General features: G+C 47.1%; 1 protein-coding gene across 1 annotated transcript in view; it reads left to right on the forward strand.

Moving 5' to 3' along the window:
• Nucleotides 1-18,316, forward strand: part of PRL1 (pleiotropic regulatory locus 1) — a 90,718-nt gene that overhangs the window by 70,706 nt on the left and 1,696 nt on the right. The window lies entirely within an intron of this gene.

The following is an 18,316-nucleotide window of genomic DNA, read 5'->3' on the forward strand; positions in this document are numbered from 1 at the left end:
ATAGACATGGTTGCAATAGGGGTTAGTCAATCGGACATCGATGAGGTCCCGATTGGACCTAGATGTGATTGCTAGCTACATTACCGATAAATCATGGTCTAAGATCCGAATGAATGTTGAATGTCATGTGATGTCTGGTGATGTCCTGTGATGTCGTGTGATGTGACTGTCCATTTCGTACATGTGCTAGATGTGTGTTCTTAGTACGTAGGCACTAACAGTCAGTGTCTGCTAAGACGGTTTATGGCTTTGTCGGTTTTGCAGGCGTAATCGCGGTCGATTACAATGCTTTCAAGAGAGGGGTATGTCACAAAGTGATGACGTGGCGGACGACAGAAACCCTAATTCCTGCTTTTGGGGCTCTGCTTTTGGGCATCCCTTGTAACCTTTAAATTAGTGGTGAGGGCCTCACTTCTCAGAGCATCTGGACACAGAGTCTGAGAGTGAAACCCTAACCGCTCTTTGTACTTTGATGATTGATTAATAAAAAAAGAAATACCGAAAGGGGCGCCAGTCTTTGGGGCCAATATCTCTATGCACGGAACTCCGCCGGGCCAGTGCAAATCTATTGTGATCTGTGAATTGTTTTGAAGTGGTTATTTGGTGCTGACGCGGTTGATTCTTGACAGTCCTCTGAGTTCATGGCCCAAACCTTTTAAGGTTATTTGTGTTGCTAGTTGGACTATTTTCTTATTTTTAATGATTAATTTCTTTTTTAGGATATTTTATTATGTGCACTAAGAACTATTAAAAGATTATAGCTACAGAATTGCCATCAGGAACGAACAACTCTGATGTGTCATTTGATGGGTGACGGTAAACATCGCGAAGGAGTTTCCGTACGTTCGGTGGAAAGGGCTGGGTTACGAGTGCCCCTGATGCGTCACATGATGGGTGACGGGTGCATCAGTAAGGGGGCATCCCGTAGGCTAAGGAGGAAATCGGAACTGAGTAAGAAAATACGCGTAAGAACGCAAGCACAAGAATAAAGATGGGTTCAATGAAGCTTTTTACGAAAAGCAAGAACAATCGCGGGAAGGCAGACGCTTTCTCCAGAGGAATCTATGTTTGCATTGCATTCGTGCATGTGGTTGCATCCAGGGACGCTTGGGAAGTGTTGTGAAATGCATTGGTTTTAACTTATAAGGTTTTATTCAGTTTTTGGGCAGGTTCAGACCAATTTTAAAACATGCCGGCCGTCCACTTAATAAGTGGGCAGCCACTTAGAAGATAAAGCAACAAAACCAGCCAGCGAATTCTCTCTCCCTATTTCGGGTAGAACAACGAAAAAAAAAAAAAAAAAGAAAACCCGGCCGCGATCTCTACGCGAGCAGCTATTTGTGCCGTGGCCAGGGAGCTATAAAAGCACCACATGCCCTCACTCAAAGGGGGTACCAACGCCAGCAAGAGAAGACTCTGCTGCAAGAGATCGCGAGACTACGAAGCACGGAAGTCACTTTTTCCCACACAAGAGCGACAGGTATCTATTGTGGATTTGCCATACGAATTGTTGTCGCGTGTTTGTGTGGTTTGTTTTGCAAGAATCTCCCCTCTTACGAGAAGGCCCTTAACGGGAAGTACGGCTTCACGCCTAAGTCCCTTACGGGAAAGTACGGCTTCACGTCCAAGTCCCTTACGGGAAAGCACGGCTTCGCGCCTAAGTCCGTTAGGGGAAGGAACGGCCTTGTGCCCAAGCCCTTTACGGGAAAGCACGACCTTCGGGTCTAAGATTACAGAGCGGAGGGGTTTCCTCGGGTTCTTGTGCTTGTATAAGAATTCTCCCTGAATAAAAGAATACTCTTTACGGGGGGGACCAGCCCATCTTCTGGTCCCCAATACTGTGTCGATCTTCTCCCTTCTCTCATGTTTTCAAAGAATTATAATTTTCAGATTTTCCAAGTGCTCGTGTACGCTCCCGTTTTGTGACAATTTGCGGGGGGAGTGACGAGGTAGTCGTTGAGTAGCTTCATACCGCAGACCATTTGTCTCGGGGGAGTGCTCAGCGGCGCTATTTGTTGTGTCTTGTAACATGCATATGTAAGCATTTGTGTTGCATTGTGATGTGCCAATTACTGAATATTCCTAATTGGATGAGATTACCTGGGTATGTAATTTTAGTGCATCAAGACACCCGTGGAAGATCAGTACCGTCTGGGTGTGATGGCTAATTTTACTACGCCGGAATATCAAGAGTTTCGATCTGGACGAAAGGAGAAGCTAACTCCTTGATCAAAACAGCCGAAAGGAGAAGCTAACTCCTTGATCAAAAGAGCAGAAAGGAGAAGCTAACTCCTTAATAAAAAGAGCAAACTGATTGTCCCTCGGAATTTCCCTCGGAAATTTTTGAGGTAACTTGAGTTGTTTTGGAGATATGCTGTAATCGAGGACGATTACTCTCTTTCAAGAAGGGGAGATGTAACAAACTGCTGACGTGTCAAAGCCTAAAGAATGGAGTCAACTTACAGATGTGGCCGAGGAGCCTAAAACCCTAAGAAGAACAAGTAACAGAAGAAGTGTCACAAAGTGATGACGTGGTTGCCCGAGAGTAGAAAACCCTAACCCTAATTTTTGCCAGAAACCCTAACTGTTGAAACCCTAATTCCAAAAACTCTAACTTCTGAAAACCCTAACCCTAAAACCTGCAAACCCTAATTTTGGAAACCCTAACCCTAAAACTGCAACAGCGTGGCTGATTTTCGAAAATTGCGCTTGCATGACGTGGCAGGCTGTACGGATTTCCGTGATTTACGCTGGCAGCTTTTGGCATTGCTTTTTGGACGAGAAGCTTTTGAGTTTGAAAGCTTTTCATGTAAACCGCTTTTGGGACCAGAAGCTTTTGAGTTTGAAAGCTTTTCACCAAGGGCCTTTAAATATGAGGCAGGCTAGGTCTCATTCTTTGGCATGCTTCCTGGAGAAGGTGCAGAGTCTGGAGTACCGTCTTGTACTTTGATGATAATATAAAGAAATACCGAAAGGGGCGCCAAGGTTTGGGGCCAATACCCTATGGGGTGGAATTCCGCCACTCTGTGTCGCGTGTCGTCTCTCTCTTTCAGTTCAGTTGTTAATGAAGTGCTAAATGTCTGTTCAGTCTGTTCTTTTCTATTGGCACGTGGTGCTCGCCTTGTGACACCTAACATCTCCTCTTCATGGTCGTGCGCTCCACAACTCTGATACCTTCTAACTGATACTTGGATGATCAGTTAGACGGTATCAGACAAAGGCCATAAACTGTCTTAGCAGACACTGATTGTTAGTACAGATGGACTAGGAACAACACATCTAGCACATGTATCAATCACAGGACATCACATGACAAGTCACATTCAACAATCATTCCAATCTCAAACCATGATTAATCGGCAACATATTTAGCAATCGCACTAGATCCAGTCGGGACCTCTCAGATGCCCGGTTAACTAATCCTTATTGCAATCATGCCTATAGAGATTTATCAGACTGAAATGTTGTAGTCATTTCGTCTATCAGTTCTTGCACTTAAACAAGTCTAAGTACAAATCAATATCATTTTATCGGGAATTTCAAATCTTAAAGTCATTACAAGAGAATACTGTCAGCTCACGGTATCCCTGAAATTCAATAGGGACATCAATGACTCTATTATCAAAAATCGGGGCAATTTGTTGACAGAGGAGCGGAGTGACTCCCCTCTTGTGCAAGCCCACTGCACCAAATTCCACCCATGCTGAAATCGGGGTTCTATCGGAGTAGACTATGCTAAACCGAATGCTTCATGGTAAAGGTTCAAAAGGTTCATAATCTGAGGAGTATCTGCGAGGTCCTCCTCCATCCACTTCGCATCCAATGCGGGATAGTTCTTGAATTTAACCAAGAACCACCTTATCACTTTACCTTTTATCTTTCTATCTTTATGTGCCAATATCTGTTCTGGAACGAGTATTTCCTCGCTTTCCTCCACTTCGGGTTGCTCATCTGGCTCCCCATCAACGGGCACATCGCCTTTAAAATTCTTCAAGAGACTCACATGAAAAACATTGTGAATTCTCGAAGTTTTTTTCGGCATCAGTTTAAAGGAGACATCATTTATATTTTCGGTTATTTGGAAAGGTCTATAGTATCTCATGCTAAGCTTTGGAAAAACCGTTCCTTTCCCTTTTTCTTTCTCAGGGGTGCCTTCTCAAAACGTAAAAGCACCTAATGGATCTCCTTTAATTTCAAATCTCGACGATGTCGATCTGCTGCCTTTTTGTCTCTTTCTTGAGATTTCTGTAAAGCCTCCCGGACCTTTGTAAAAACAGTGTCCAAGTTCTTCGTGTACTGGTCGCCTTCAAAATCTTATCTTTCGTGCTTAGGAAGGGTGGAACCTTCGTAGCACCTTCAATAATCTCAAATGGTGTCTTCCTCGTCGAAGAGTGAATCCTGTTATTGTAGGCAAATTCCACCAAGGGCAAATACTTTTCCCAGCTCGTTTGGGCTTTTTACGGACAGAAAGGGCCATTTTTTGACTGAAAATGGCCATAAAATGGTCAAAAATAGCCTAAAAATAGCTCAAAATTCCACATTAACGACGGTGCCATCATTGCCCAAGTAGAGTGGGAAGTTTTAGAGCCAAGAATGAGCTCAATTGGACATATTAGCAAGGAGATACAGGCATTCCTTTTACAGGGTGCTAGTGCAGTCCCGTGCTGCTTCCACTACATGGTTGAGGCTGTGGGGCCTCGAATTAGGGTTTCCACTCTTCAAATAACTACTTGGGTTTCTCCAATGAAGTACTGAAGCTTCCATGAAATGGTCGCGACGAGAAATCGAAGCGTCATTTTAGGGTATTTAACAAGTCGAATGAGCACTGCATCCGTGCAATTGGGAGCGAGGCTACACCTAATCTTCACACCCTCAAGAGTTTTGAGTTAGTATTGGTGCTTTTTCAAAGTGGAGCTTTCATGGCTGGAGTTTTGTTCTATTTGAGTGTGTCTTTGGCTTCAAATCATCAACGCCTTGCTTGATTGTGCTATGAATCCTCACAGTCAAAGGCCCGCCGCTTTCCTAGTCGCACTTCGCACTTCTTGACATCGTGAATCGGGGATCTCTGTCAAAGACTATTGTCTCAGGCATGCCATGTTACTGATTATCTTGGCAATGAACAGTCTCGCTAACTGATCCGGCTTGACTGTTTTCTTCACTGGAATGAAATGAGCTTGCTTGCTAAATCTGTCAATAACAGTCCAGAAACCATCTTGCCTAGTCTGTGTCTTCGGGAGTTAAAAAATGAAATCCATAGCAATACTTTCCCAGGGGCGAGTGGGAATGGGTAAAGACTGTAACAATCCCTGTGCTTTATGCCTGTCAAACTTGACCTTTTGGCATACCAAGCATCTGCATACAAAATTGTCCACATCCTTCTTGAGTCTCGGCCAAAAGAAGTATTGCTCCACACCTTCCAAGGTGGTATCAATGCCGCGGTGACCCGTAAATGGTGGAAAGTGGCATTCGGTTAGAACCTTTTCCCTCAATGGTTGTGTATCGCACAACATCGTTTTCGTCATCAAGTAGCCATCCCGAATGGAATATCCCGCTACTACCTCCCCATTCTATATTGGACCGAATCCATCTGCAAAATCTGGATGTATGCGTACTGATCGACCATATACTCGAAGCTCTTTGATGTATCGCGGAAATAGCCAAGACCAACGGCTTCCGGGACAAAGCATCTGCCACCAAATTCTTCTGTCCATGCATATGGACAATCACGCCCACCGCATCTGCTTTTCCGATAGCTGCTTCTGTGACAAGTAGCGTAACCTCTGGTGATCTGTGAAGACCGTAAAATCGGGACCGAGTAGGTAATGTCGCCACTGATTAAGAGGCTGGATAACCGCCAAAAGCTCTTTCTCTTAAATCTGTGCTGTCAATTCCGTCTTGAAAACAATCGGCTCTCATAGGCAATGACATGGCCTTCTTGCTTTAAGACCGCACCGAGACTACGACCACAAGCATCACAATATACTTCGAAAGACTTCTACAAATCCGGCAAAGTAAAAAATGGTCCTGTAGTCAATTTCTTTTTCAAAGTCTGAAAGGCAGTTACGTCTGTGGGTCCCCATGAGAAAGGGACTCCTTTCTGTGTCACCAACTTGTGATCTCGCAATGCCTGAAAGACCTTTAGCAGATGTTCTCTATGTTCTGCCTCATCCTTGGAGAAGACAACAATGTTATCAAAGAAAGTGCCAACAATAGATTGGTACAAGCCAAAAGGCATCACCAAAATTCAAATAAACCGAAGGTCGTTCGAAAAGCTGTCTTGTAGACATCTCCCGGTGCGATTCAGATCTAATGATATTTGCTCTTGAAATCGATCCTACTGAAACAAGAGGATCCCTGTAGTCGGTCAAGAATATCATCGATCCTAGGAATCGGAAATCTGTTCTTGATGTTGATTTTATTGAGAGCTCTATAATCAATGCACATTCTCCAAGATCCGTCTTTCTTCAAAACCAACAACATCGGAGAGCAATAAGGTGAAGTACTGAGTTGGATAAGACCCTTTTCCAAGAGGTGTTTTACTTGGTTCATAATTTCTTCATTCTAAGCTCGGCTGAGGTCGGCTCACATGGTAAGGTGGCCGGTTCGGTGGTGTGCTTCGAGGTATCAGATCAATGGTATGATCCTCAGGACGAGCGGGTGGTAACTCGCCTGGCAAGCCCTCTGAAAAGCAATCGGCATGAGTGTGGAGAAAATCTTGGCGTTCTTTATCAAGTTCCGACATATTTGTCCTATGTTCATCATTCAACTCTTTCAAAAAGATCGAGTAAACAAACAGACTAGATTTAATTAAATTTGAAACAGCCGAAGCTGATACAATAGGGACAGACTCGCCCTTTAGCTTTACATCAAGTACAATGGTTCGGCCCTTTTCTGTAGTCAAAGTCTCTTTTCTCGCCCGACAGTCGACCACGGCGTTATTCTTATGGTACCTTGGAATTCCCAAGAGGACATCACAATCTTCCAAGGGCATTATGTACAAGTCCTCATTTTCCAAATACCCCTGACAATGCAACCGAAGTTTGCCAATGATAGGTGTAATGGCCACGTCCCTGTCGGGCGCCGCTAGAACTGCACGTGCTTGTGGTTCCATCCAATCGGGTGTAATCTCGAGCTGCGCCGCCAATTCAGGTGAAATGAAGTTGGCCTTGGCTCCTCCATCAAAGAAAATCAGGGCTTCTTGATCTTTCACTTTGCCCCAAGCTCGGCAAAGTTCTGTACTTTCATCAATCGTGCTTGGGTCAGTACCCATGCAATCTGGAACTAGTCCTGCTTTCATCTTGCCTTTTCGTCCACGTCCTTATCTACTTTCGAACTCTCTGGCCTTTCTTCATCTTGTTCTTTGTGTGCCTTTTTAGGGCATTTCACGGAGATGTGCCCATGTTTCCCGCATCCAAAACACTTTCCCTCATCCAGATGCAGATGCAGAGGAAGTCAACTGTTCTTTGTCGGAATCCATAAGTGTCGCGAGAAAAGGATCTGATTTCCTGGTAGAAGAGAAATCGGCCGCACTCTGATACCACTATAACAAACTTGGACACTCCAAGCCAAGATTCTACTGCGACACAACAAAGATTCACTTCAAAACAGTTCACAATTCACAATTGATTCGACACGGCCCGGGAGAGTTCCGTGCCTAGAGATATTGGCCCCAAAGACGGGCGCCCCTTTCGGTATTTCTTTTTGTATTAATCTGAGTTCAAAGTACAAGATAGTGGGAGGGTTCTCACTCTCAGACTCTGCGTCCTGATGCTCCGAGAAGTGAGGGCCCTGTCTACTTATTTATAAGTTACAAGGGATGCCCAAAAGCAGAGCTCCAAAAGCAATCATCAGCTTCCAAAATAAAGCAATTGAGCAAAAGCTTCTCAAATCAGCCAGCGTAGCTTTTCAGCAGCACAAAAACAGATTTCCGTACAATCATCATCGTAAAAAGCGGAAGTCCGTACGCTCTGCCACGTCAGCATGCCAGCGGGATTTAAAGCGTGAAATCCGGGACTGCCACGTCAGCCTGTCTCCGCATTTTACGGGTGTGTGTTTCCGAGGTCTGTTTCCACTCTGTCCAGGGCCATGCCACGTCACCCATTTGTGACAGTTTTGGCTTGGTTTCATGGTCTCTAGTTATCTTGCAGGCTGGGAATAGCATTCCCTAGCCCTGGCATTTTTTTTCCCCCGGAGCCTATGTGCATCCAGTGCCCTCTTCACACCTATTCCCTATTTTCCCCCATTTACCAAGGTCGTGAGGTCTGAGGGCTGGTTCGGGCAGTTTACGGATGGCCCTATATAGGGAGCAGGGGGGAGTCTTTTACAGTGTGCAGTGCCCTGAGGGCAGGAGGGCGCCCCTAGAGGGCAACACTTTCACGGGTGATGGGCAGGAGGGGCAGATCTGCTTAGCGTTTTCTGTTTGCAGCCCAGGCGTTTCTTCTACAGAGCAGCCCAGCGTTGTGCTGCAGATCAGCCAGCGTTTTTGGCTTGGATCAGCCCGGTGTTTTCCCGCACATCAGTACAGCCCCATCGTTTTCCTTGGGCAGCACATCATGGACAGCAGGCCTTACTTCCCAGCGTTTTCTCTTCAGGGCATCCCTATGGTGGACGATCTCTTGGAGAGGCATTGCAACTCTGATGCAGGCATAGGAGAGGAGAGGATTCCTTCTCCCTCTTTAGGGCAGCCATACGGACGGCGATCTTGAGCCTTGATTCCTCTCTCTCCAGATCCATCCTGTTTCCGGGAGGAGATGCAGCACAGTCCAGTCCATGTGGAGGCCGTGACAATGGTCTTGTGTGCAGGAGCAGTTAGCAGTGTCAGTAGCAGTCTCAGTTGTGTGTGTCCTCGAGTCTATCCATTGGCATGTCAGTCCTATCCCGGACCACCCTTGGTCACTTCTATGAGCAGATTGTTCCCAGCATGGAGAGCCTTTCCTAGATCTCTCTCTCTCTCTCTCTCTCTCTCTCTCTCTCTCTCTCTCTCTCTCTCTCTGGCCTCCACCTGCTGGCCCTCGTCCTGGTCTGCACCCGCTCGCCCTGCACCTGCTCGCCCTCGTCTTGTCCTGCACCGGCTCGCCTTGCACCCACCTCGCCCCCCAGGCCTCGCCCCTCGCCTCCCCTGCACCCGCGTGACCTGCACTTGCTCGCCCTCGTCTTGGCCTACACCCGCTCGCCTTGCACCCACCTCGCCCCCCCAGCCCTCGCCCCTCGCCTGCCTTACACCCGCGCGCCCTGCACCTGCTCGCCCTTGTCTTGGCCTGCACCCGCTCGCCCTGCACCTGCTCGCCCTCGTCCCGGCCTGCACCAGCTCGCCCCTAGCCCCCCCCCCCCTCGCCCCCCCCCCCCCCCCCCCCCCCCCCCCCCCCCATCCCTTGCCCCCTATCCCTCGCCTCTCGCCCCTCGTCCCCCACCCCCTAGCCTCACCCCTCGCCCCTATCTCCTCGCCCCCCCCCCCCCCCCCCCCCCCCCCCGTTTTCCTCTTTTTCCTTTTTTCCTTTTTTCCTCGTCCTTGCCCTAAGGTCGCCATCGCCCATGGCATTAAAACACAAATCAATTGAAAATTGCATGGCATTGCTTTGCTATGCTGCGCTTTAATTATTTGATTTTCCCTGCAGACACTGCCCACCGAAAAATCACAAAAATCAGTAAGGCCGATTCTCCTACAGGTGCTAGAACAGGAGCAGACCAGGACATTGGACTCAAGGCCCCCCATTATTTTTGTTTTAAGGCTGACGCCCGCAGTGGGCTGTGGTTGTACCTTTACACGCAGTGGAATGCTTGATGCGGATGTATGCTTGATGCGAGAGACAATGTATGCATAGTGTGGATGCATATGTACGCTTAGTGGCTATTTTCCGGACAGTGATTAAGCATGAGGAAGCTGAGTGACAACGCCGATCCCCTAGAGAATGCCATTCAAAAGTGCAAAGAGGAAATGACAGAGACTATTACCAAGATGAACCGCAATCTGTTGGGCACAATAAAAATGTTGGAAGGACGTGTCCTGATCCAAGAAAGCAAGATAAACGCATTGGAAGACCAAGTGACGACTCGGGACGAAGAGATTGCGTCACTCAAGAAAGATCTCGCAGAAGCACGATCAAGCAGCACATTGGAAGAGGGTGAACTGCGACCCTCAGTAATCGAAGAAATCAACACTATCAAGGAGCAAGTACGGGCCATCAAAGAGGGAGAAGAGCAACACAAAGAGATGACGACTTCTTGTGTGGATGTTCTTACCAAAACTCAGCAGAAGGTTGATGAAGCCGAGAAATGGATCGAGGTGGCCAAGAAAGGAAAAGGGAAAGAGATAACGTCCACGTCCACACCCACTATCATTAATCAGACAATAGAGGAGGAGCAAAGAAGACGTGTGCGCGCTTTGCATGTGAGAATTTGCGGTCTTAAAGACAAAGGCAATGTGGACGAAGAGGTAAATGAACTCATGGCCTTGATGGGGGTTGATGAGCCGACGCACACAAAAGCTTGGAGAGTGGGCAACATAAAGAAAAATGGAAGCAGTGGGGAAACCTCGAAAGAAAGGGCACTCATCCTCCGTTTTCCCTCCATGGAAGCGAAAAAGTCGTGCTTGAAGAAAAGGCCAACGCTTAAAGAGACGGGCATTTTTCTCGGGGATGATTTTACCCTCTCGCAGATTGCTCATATACAGGAAGTAATAGCGGAGATTAAAGGGGAAAAGGCAAGATTGCCTTTTACTGAGATGGAAGAGTAGTAATACTCAAGCGACGCTCCACATGACGGTGCGAGACTTATGGGACCACACTCAAAGTGGCTGCCTGGAACTGTAATGGATCCATCCGTCTTGATGTGGGTGCTTTTGAGGATAGCTTTATTGGAAGAGACATCATCTTCTACTCTGAGACACACCAGGCCCCTGGGCAATCCATGCCTCATATCAATGGTTACAGATGGGAGACAACCTACAGACAGGAGACACGCTCAGAACACAGAGGACGGGGTTCGGGGAGTGTGGCAGTGTTATTTAGAGAGGACTTGTAGCCATTGATACATATAGCCCATAGGGATGAGCAGGCTAGGTACTTGTGGGTGAGATTGAAAGCAGAGACAGGCAAATATCTCTACATTCCCGAGTACGTCGGGCTATGCATCACCCAGAGGACAGTCCCCCTTTTTTATTTTGGATGATGACATATGGGAGTTCTCTAGAGATGGTGACATTATCATTCTAGGGGACTTCAATGCTAGGACTGCCCATCACCAGACAGTGTTTTATGATACTTCAGAGGAGATGATGAGAGAGCTAGATGTTGTAGAGACGGGCCTGTCTAGACTATCACACGATGCGGAACATACTGAGTATGGACGACACCTGATAGATATGGGCACCTCAAATGGACTAGCCATCTTGAATGGCCTACAGAGGTTTCCTGCTTCGGGATGTTTCACATGCTTCCCACATAGACATGGAGCCAGCACAGTGGACTATGTCATGGCACAACCAAGCCTCATCTCTAGTATTCAGGAGCTCACGGTTGGACCAAGACCTGTTGGTGTGGCAGTGGATCATGCTCTTATATGATTATATCGCTGACCATTTCTTTCCAGTTTAGTGTAGCACACAGGCTACGGGCAGCACCCCCTACTCGCTACACCTTCACGCGGGAGACGGACTCTGTATACATAGATGGGATCTACAGACGCTTGTGCACAGAGGAACCCGGGCGACCTCTGGAGGAGCTTACTACTATACTGACACAGACACTACATGATGCAGCAACAGAGGCATACCCACATACCCAGCCTGAGTAGAGACGCTGTTCAGGGAGCATGCCCCAGAACAGTTGGTATGATGAGGAATGTCGGGACACTAGAACTAGACGTCAGAGGGAGGTGCTTTTGGGGAACATCACTCATAGGCAGTCACAGATTGACTTCCGACGCCTTTCGACGCCTAGTGCGGCGGAAGAAGAGGGCATTCCTTGCTCGCCTAGAGCAGGATCTATACTAGTTATTCTTGAGTGAGGACTCACGTGAGGCGTGGAGGCTCTTTCATGAAGAGTGTTCCCCCCGTGCCATCACTTCTACAAAGGCATGGGGCCAGTATGCATCATCTTTGTACACAGTTCCTGAGCAGCCCCCTCCTTCCCGACCCCCCCGATCCATGCCCGCACACCCGTGTTTTTTTCACCGCTGAGATGGTGAGGAAGGCCATTGACAGGATGAAGACTGGGAGAGCATATGATCATGATGGCTTAGTGGCTGAGCATTTCATGCATGCTAGAGATTACTAGCAGAGCTTCTAGCAGTTATGTTTAACCGTGCCATGTGTGAGGGCTTGCCTGATACCTGGAGCCTATCTACTATTGTACCTATCTTCAAGTCGGGAGACCCTATGGAGCCTGGGAACTATCGCACCATCATGATTGGACACACAATGGCACGGTTGTACGCATCTATTCTTGAGCAGAAGCTGAGTAGATGGGCAGAGAGGGAGGGGATGTGCGCAGCCGGGCAGGCAGGTTTCAGGAGGGGTTTTTCTACTCTTGACCATATCTTGACACTCAGAGCCATCATTGAGGAGGGTAGATCGCGTGGGAGACGGATCAATTGCAGCTTTGTGGATTTCCGTAAAGCATTTGACATAGTGCCCAGAGCGAGATTGATGTGCAGATTACAGCAGATAGGAGTACCCACAGAGCTCATTTGGGGGGTCATGGCATTATACAGGTCAGTAGTGGGGCATGTACGCACTCTAGAGGGTCTATCCACACCGGTTTACTCCACTGTTGGGGTGAAGCAGGGCTGCCCACTCTCTCCTACTCTATTTGGTATGTATGTAGATGAGGTTTCTGACTACATTGAGAGAGATGGTGATAGAGGTGCACAGCTGGCGGGGACATGGATTCCACTACTGTTATATGCTGATGATATTGTTTTGATCTTTGACTCTCCGGAGGGGATGCAACGTCACCTGGATGCTTTGCATAGGTTTGCCCAAGAAAGTGGTTTGTCCGTCAACCTTGGCAAAACCAAGGTCATGGTATTTAATACCACCCCACAGTGGATCAGGAGGTCAACGCCCGCTTTCACATACGGACAGGAGAAGGTGGAGTATACAGATACCTTGGAGTGGTTTTCACTGAGGAGGGCAGCAGAGACTCGATTGACCAGAGCCCATGCAGCATTGGGTAAATTGGAAAGGATGTGTTCACAGGTCGTGTTTCAGGAGCCTCGGACGAAGCTCTGGCTCTTTTGACACTTTGGTGGATTCTGTATTGCTCTATGGAGCTGAGATTTGGGGGCCTTCACTGGACCATCACGGGAGGACAGGCCGAAGTGATGGATGGGGGGACATGGAGAAGCCTCTAGTCTCTATGATCTCGCGGCTCATTAGGGCCAAGACTTCTGTACCACGTGCTATTATATGAGCAGAGCTAGCTGTCTCCCCATTGGTGGTTGAGGCGCTCACAAGATCGGTCTCCTTCATACACTGCATGTGGAAACTCCCCAGAGACAGATATGCACGCCTTGCACTCGAGTCCTCTCGACAGTTAGCCGTGCAGGGAGATACAACATGCTGGTATGGGGGGATGACGTCATGGTTTCAGACGCATGGGTTCAACATAGACAGATTGCCTCCTTTCCAGTACTCACTGGATGCGCACTCTCTGACTCTTACACAGTCCTAGATCACCGGGCTCATTCGCCAAGACTTGACTCAGCTAGACACCAAGAGGACATGGATACAGCCAGTACAGGAGCTAGGCACGAAGATGGCTTTCTACAGAGAGCATCTCCTCCAGCTTACGGAGGATGGTTTTGTGACGAGGCCCAGATACATGGACACTCACCTGTCTCATGGGGCGCGATGTGCTATTGGCCAGATACGCACATCTTCACACCAGCTGCGGATCGAGACTGGGAGATACAGCGGAGTACCAGAAGAGGCCAGGACATGCCCCCTGTGTGACATCGAGCTTGCACTACACATGCCACTGCCTCGTCTACTACGAGATACGAGGCCGCTTCCATTGCTTGTTCAAAGAGGGCTTTGGACCATTCTCTAGAGTCATGCGGTACGAGGATCAGAGATGCCTGGGTTTGTTTTTGCTTGAGCTGCGTAGACATAGAGAGAGCCTGATGAGAGGAAAGATTAGCCAGTCTCAGAGACAGATCACAGACTTCTTTAGAGCTGCTGTTGGACACCCGGAGGAGTTACTACCACAGTAGAGCTCGTCGCTTTACACCAGAGGCATACTGAGCGAACGAGCGACTGTGCTGGGGAGATCCAGACGGCCACGACTGCGGAGGACTACACAACATCGACAGAGGCTGCAGCAGAGGATCCAGGCCACTTTAGCTCGACATGCACAACGCCCGGTTAGACTACTGACCATGGAGGAGATTGATGAGATCCGCCAGCGACCGATGCTAGATCTCCTATGATCTACCTATGCCAGCTAGCTGTTTTAGCTGCCTAGTCCACACCCAGCAGTCTAGGATTCCATAATATTTTATTTTGTCATTTTGTCATCTTGTTACTCTGACTTTGTATCAGATCCACCATTGTAACTTTCTGGTCTCATAAGTCACTTTGGCCTTTTGAAGACGTTGATATAACATTTCATTTCATTTTCATTTTCTTCTCCACAGGTGTGCCTAGTTCATGTGTTTGGCATTGCAGGTGTTCTAGATCGGAGTCAAGGTCCTCATCACATCTTTCGTTGCCACCTTGGACAAGTGTGTCCCAGGGTTCGAACTTCGGACAATTGAAATTGACGTGCCAGCGGACAGGGGAGGCTAAGGCCAGCGAGGCTACCCACAGGTCCTAGAGCACAAGGATAGAACATAAAGGGAATCAGTTGGTGGATCAAAGAATTCCAAAGATCTAGATTGAGGTGCCAGGACATGGAGGCGAGGAGTGTTGCCCATAGGTCATAGGACACAAGAAAAGAACAGAAAGGTAAGCTAGGTCCACCGGATAATTTGGTCAAGGGTACTTTTTGGCCCTCGATGCAAAGTGGTTGGAGGAGGAGAACATCGCAAATTCTCTTCAGAGAGAGCTGTACCTTGAAGCTTTTTGGCTATTAGCAGTGTCTATGCCAAAAATCAGGAGGTTGAATCTGGTGCGGTGCGGACTGCACGAGAGGGAAGCCACTCCACTCCTTTGTCATAGATTGCCTAGATTGAGTATGGTCACTGATTTCTCGTTGACATTTTAGGGTACTGACAGGTTGACGGTATTTTGCAAAATGACTTTATGAACAAATGTGCACTGAATTGTAAATTTTCTTAATTGAATTGAAAACATGTGCTCTTTCATTTGTAAATTGTTAAGAGACATGTAGAGAAAGATGAAATGACTGCAACATTTTGTTAGATGAATGATTTGAACTTAGTGCATCTAGACTTATGTTAGAGATCAACAAGATCTGGATGTGATGGCTAAGTGAATGAAATTTGAATGTGAACTGAATGAAATTCTAGTGCATCAAGATGTTTATTTGAATGAGATGACGGATACTGTTCTTGAGTGAAAAGATATTGTCGAACTGCTGAAGAAACTGCAATGCTTTCTTCTGATCTTCCGCCTTGAGAAAGTGAAAATCTTTCTTGGCTGGCCTACTATCCAGGCAATGCGTGACAACAAATCATTAATTTTCAGCTTTGTAAACCAAAATTTCAGCACATAATAATGTAGATAGTAATTGAGAGATAGAGAGACTGAGAGATAGAGATGGGATCGAAAGAGATGGAGAGGTGGAGTTCCTTCCCTATGCGGTACTGGCCCCTGTATCTTTAGGTATTTCTTTTATTCATGTAAAATTTCAATAGTACAAAGCTCATCAGAGATGGTGCCCTACCTCTGTGAGGGCAGAGAGAGAGAGAGAGAGAGAGAGAGAGAGAGAGAGAGAAAGAGAGAGAAATGAAATGAAATGTCATATTAAAGTCTACAAAAGGCCAAACTGACCTATGAGACCAGAAAGTTACAATGCGGTGTATCTGATACAAAGTCAGATTAGCAAAAAAATTAAACTAGGATAACAAAATATAAATACTGCGGAATCCTAAACTAAGTTGATAGGTGTGAAAGGTGAAAGGCGTGAAATGTGTGAACTAAGCAGTACAATGTGTAGACAATATGGGAGGGAAGTAGAGATCCATCCTCATCTGCACTCTGGACGACGAAAAAGAATGGCTCGAATCCTTTGTTGTAGCCTCCTTCGAAAGTGTGTAGCTGCTCTTCTCCATCGGGGTCGTCTAGATCTCCCTAGCTCCAATGCTCGGTCTATGAGAATGCCAGTGGTGCGGGTAAGACCTCTCCACTGTTGGCTGCTCCTCTGTCTGTTCTTTTGGGTGTTCAGTATCTAGTGTAAAGAAATCTGTGATCTGTCTCTAGGATTGTCTCTCTTCAGCTCTCCTCAGTAAAGTTTCTCTATGCCTGTGTAACTCAAGTAGATATAGCCCCAGACATCTCCGATCCTCATAACTCATGACCCTAGATAGAGGCCCAAAACCTTCTCTGAATAGACAATGAAAACGGCCTCGTATCTCATACACTGTGCAATGACATATGTACTGTACCTCTCTGTCTCTGGCTCTAGATGGCGTAAGTGGCATATCTTGCTATCTGCTGGTGTCCCTCTGAATCTGCCAGTCTCAATCTCGAGCTGATGTGAGGGTGTGCGTATCTGGCCAATGGCACAACGCAAACCATGAGAAAGATGCATGTCCATATAGCTAGGTCGAATCACAAACCCATCCCCCGTGAGGTGGAGAAGATGCTCTCTGTAGAAAGCCATCTTTGTGCCCAACTCCTGTATCGGCTCTATCCATGTCCTCCTCGTGTAGAGAGAGAGAGAGAGAGAGAGAGAGAGAGAGAGAGAGTGCCAGCAGATTAGAAACCTTGCAATTGGCTAAATCAGCCCTCTAAATAGAGATGTGTGTGTGTGTGTGTGTGTGTGTGTGTTTACACATAGCCTAAGTGCCAAGTGTGTGCACTTTCTTTTTTTGAATGAGGCTCTGATGGGCTGTTTTGGACAACTGGCCATTCCTGAACTCCCAGTGCCTGTGTGTGTGGTCACCCTGGCTGAACTTCGCAATTTTGGGGCTGCCATGCACCTCTCATGCTTGAACTGCCCTTCACTAGGGTCGCCTTCCTTGAATTGCCACCTCCCATGCAAGGACTCTAGCTAACTTGCATGGACTGCCACTTGCCATGTAAGGACTCCCACTTCCCATGCATGGACTTGTGAGTGTCCACCTGCTTGCATGCTATGCCAGTTGCTAGGTGCCAATAGACTTGCCCCTTTCCCTGCATTCTTTTATGCATGCTCTGCCGGTTTCCCTTCTCCAGAGCGCCCTGCATAGGTCAAGCTTCTGTAGCGTCACAAGTAGCATAATTTCCTGCAACTCTCTTGCAGTTTCTCAAGTGATTCCTAGAAATCCAACAAGCATATCAATGCATTCAACACTTGTAGATATTTAACGTTGTTCCTGGCTATGGGCCAAATTGGTGACAGCTGCAGATCAGCCCTGCAATGTCCAAAATCTGTGACTTCCCCTCCCCTTCAAAGAAGTGTAATCATCTCCAATTACACATGTAGACAAATTAGAAGTTTAGTAAGCAGGACTTACAAACATGTATGTGAATTATCATGTCATTGCATCACTACAGAGTATGGCCTAGACACCATAATGCATTCATTGACTATCAACATGGATACTGGCTCAACGTTTCACATTCATGCTGGTCCAACATTTCTCATTGGACGTAGTATCCTGATCCAACATTTCACATTGGATTCACCTCCTGGTCCAACCTTTCACATTAGACTCGTGCAGAGGTCAATCATGGGCCATTACAACTTGGTTTGACCTTTCACATCAAACCCATCCAGGTGTACCAATGGACTAGTTACCGAGAGATAGTATGCTGCAGACATACATCCCTCATAGAAGTCTAACGGGCAGAGTACTGTCAGCTCAAATCCTTGGATGTGTTAAAACTAACACAGCCGTGACTAATATGTTCTCACATCGGCCCACCTAGCTGTTCCAAAGCTTCCGCTCAGAACTCATGAGAGTCATCTCCTAGTCCACTTGGGGGTGTTTTCCGGAAAATTGTAGTAGGTACTTCATGCAACTCTCCTTGGCAGATGCCTTTTACTGAAAATACATGTGGGCTATGTTTGTGTACAAGTTGCTTCGACGGAACGGGTTTTTAAAGTAATTGCTCTTAAGAGTTTCTATTAGCAACAAGGGCTATATTAGTGTTAGTGATGGTCTCTTGCGGGTAGTTTAAAGTGAATTGTTTGCAGTTTTGAAGCCTTCT

The sequence above is a fragment of the Adiantum capillus-veneris genome, chromosome 11, assembly GCF_014529385.1.
Source record: "Adiantum capillus-veneris isolate H3 chromosome 11, ASM1452938v2, whole genome shotgun sequence".
Taxonomy (NCBI): Eukaryota; Viridiplantae; Streptophyta; class Polypodiopsida; order Polypodiales; family Pteridaceae; genus Adiantum; species Adiantum capillus-veneris.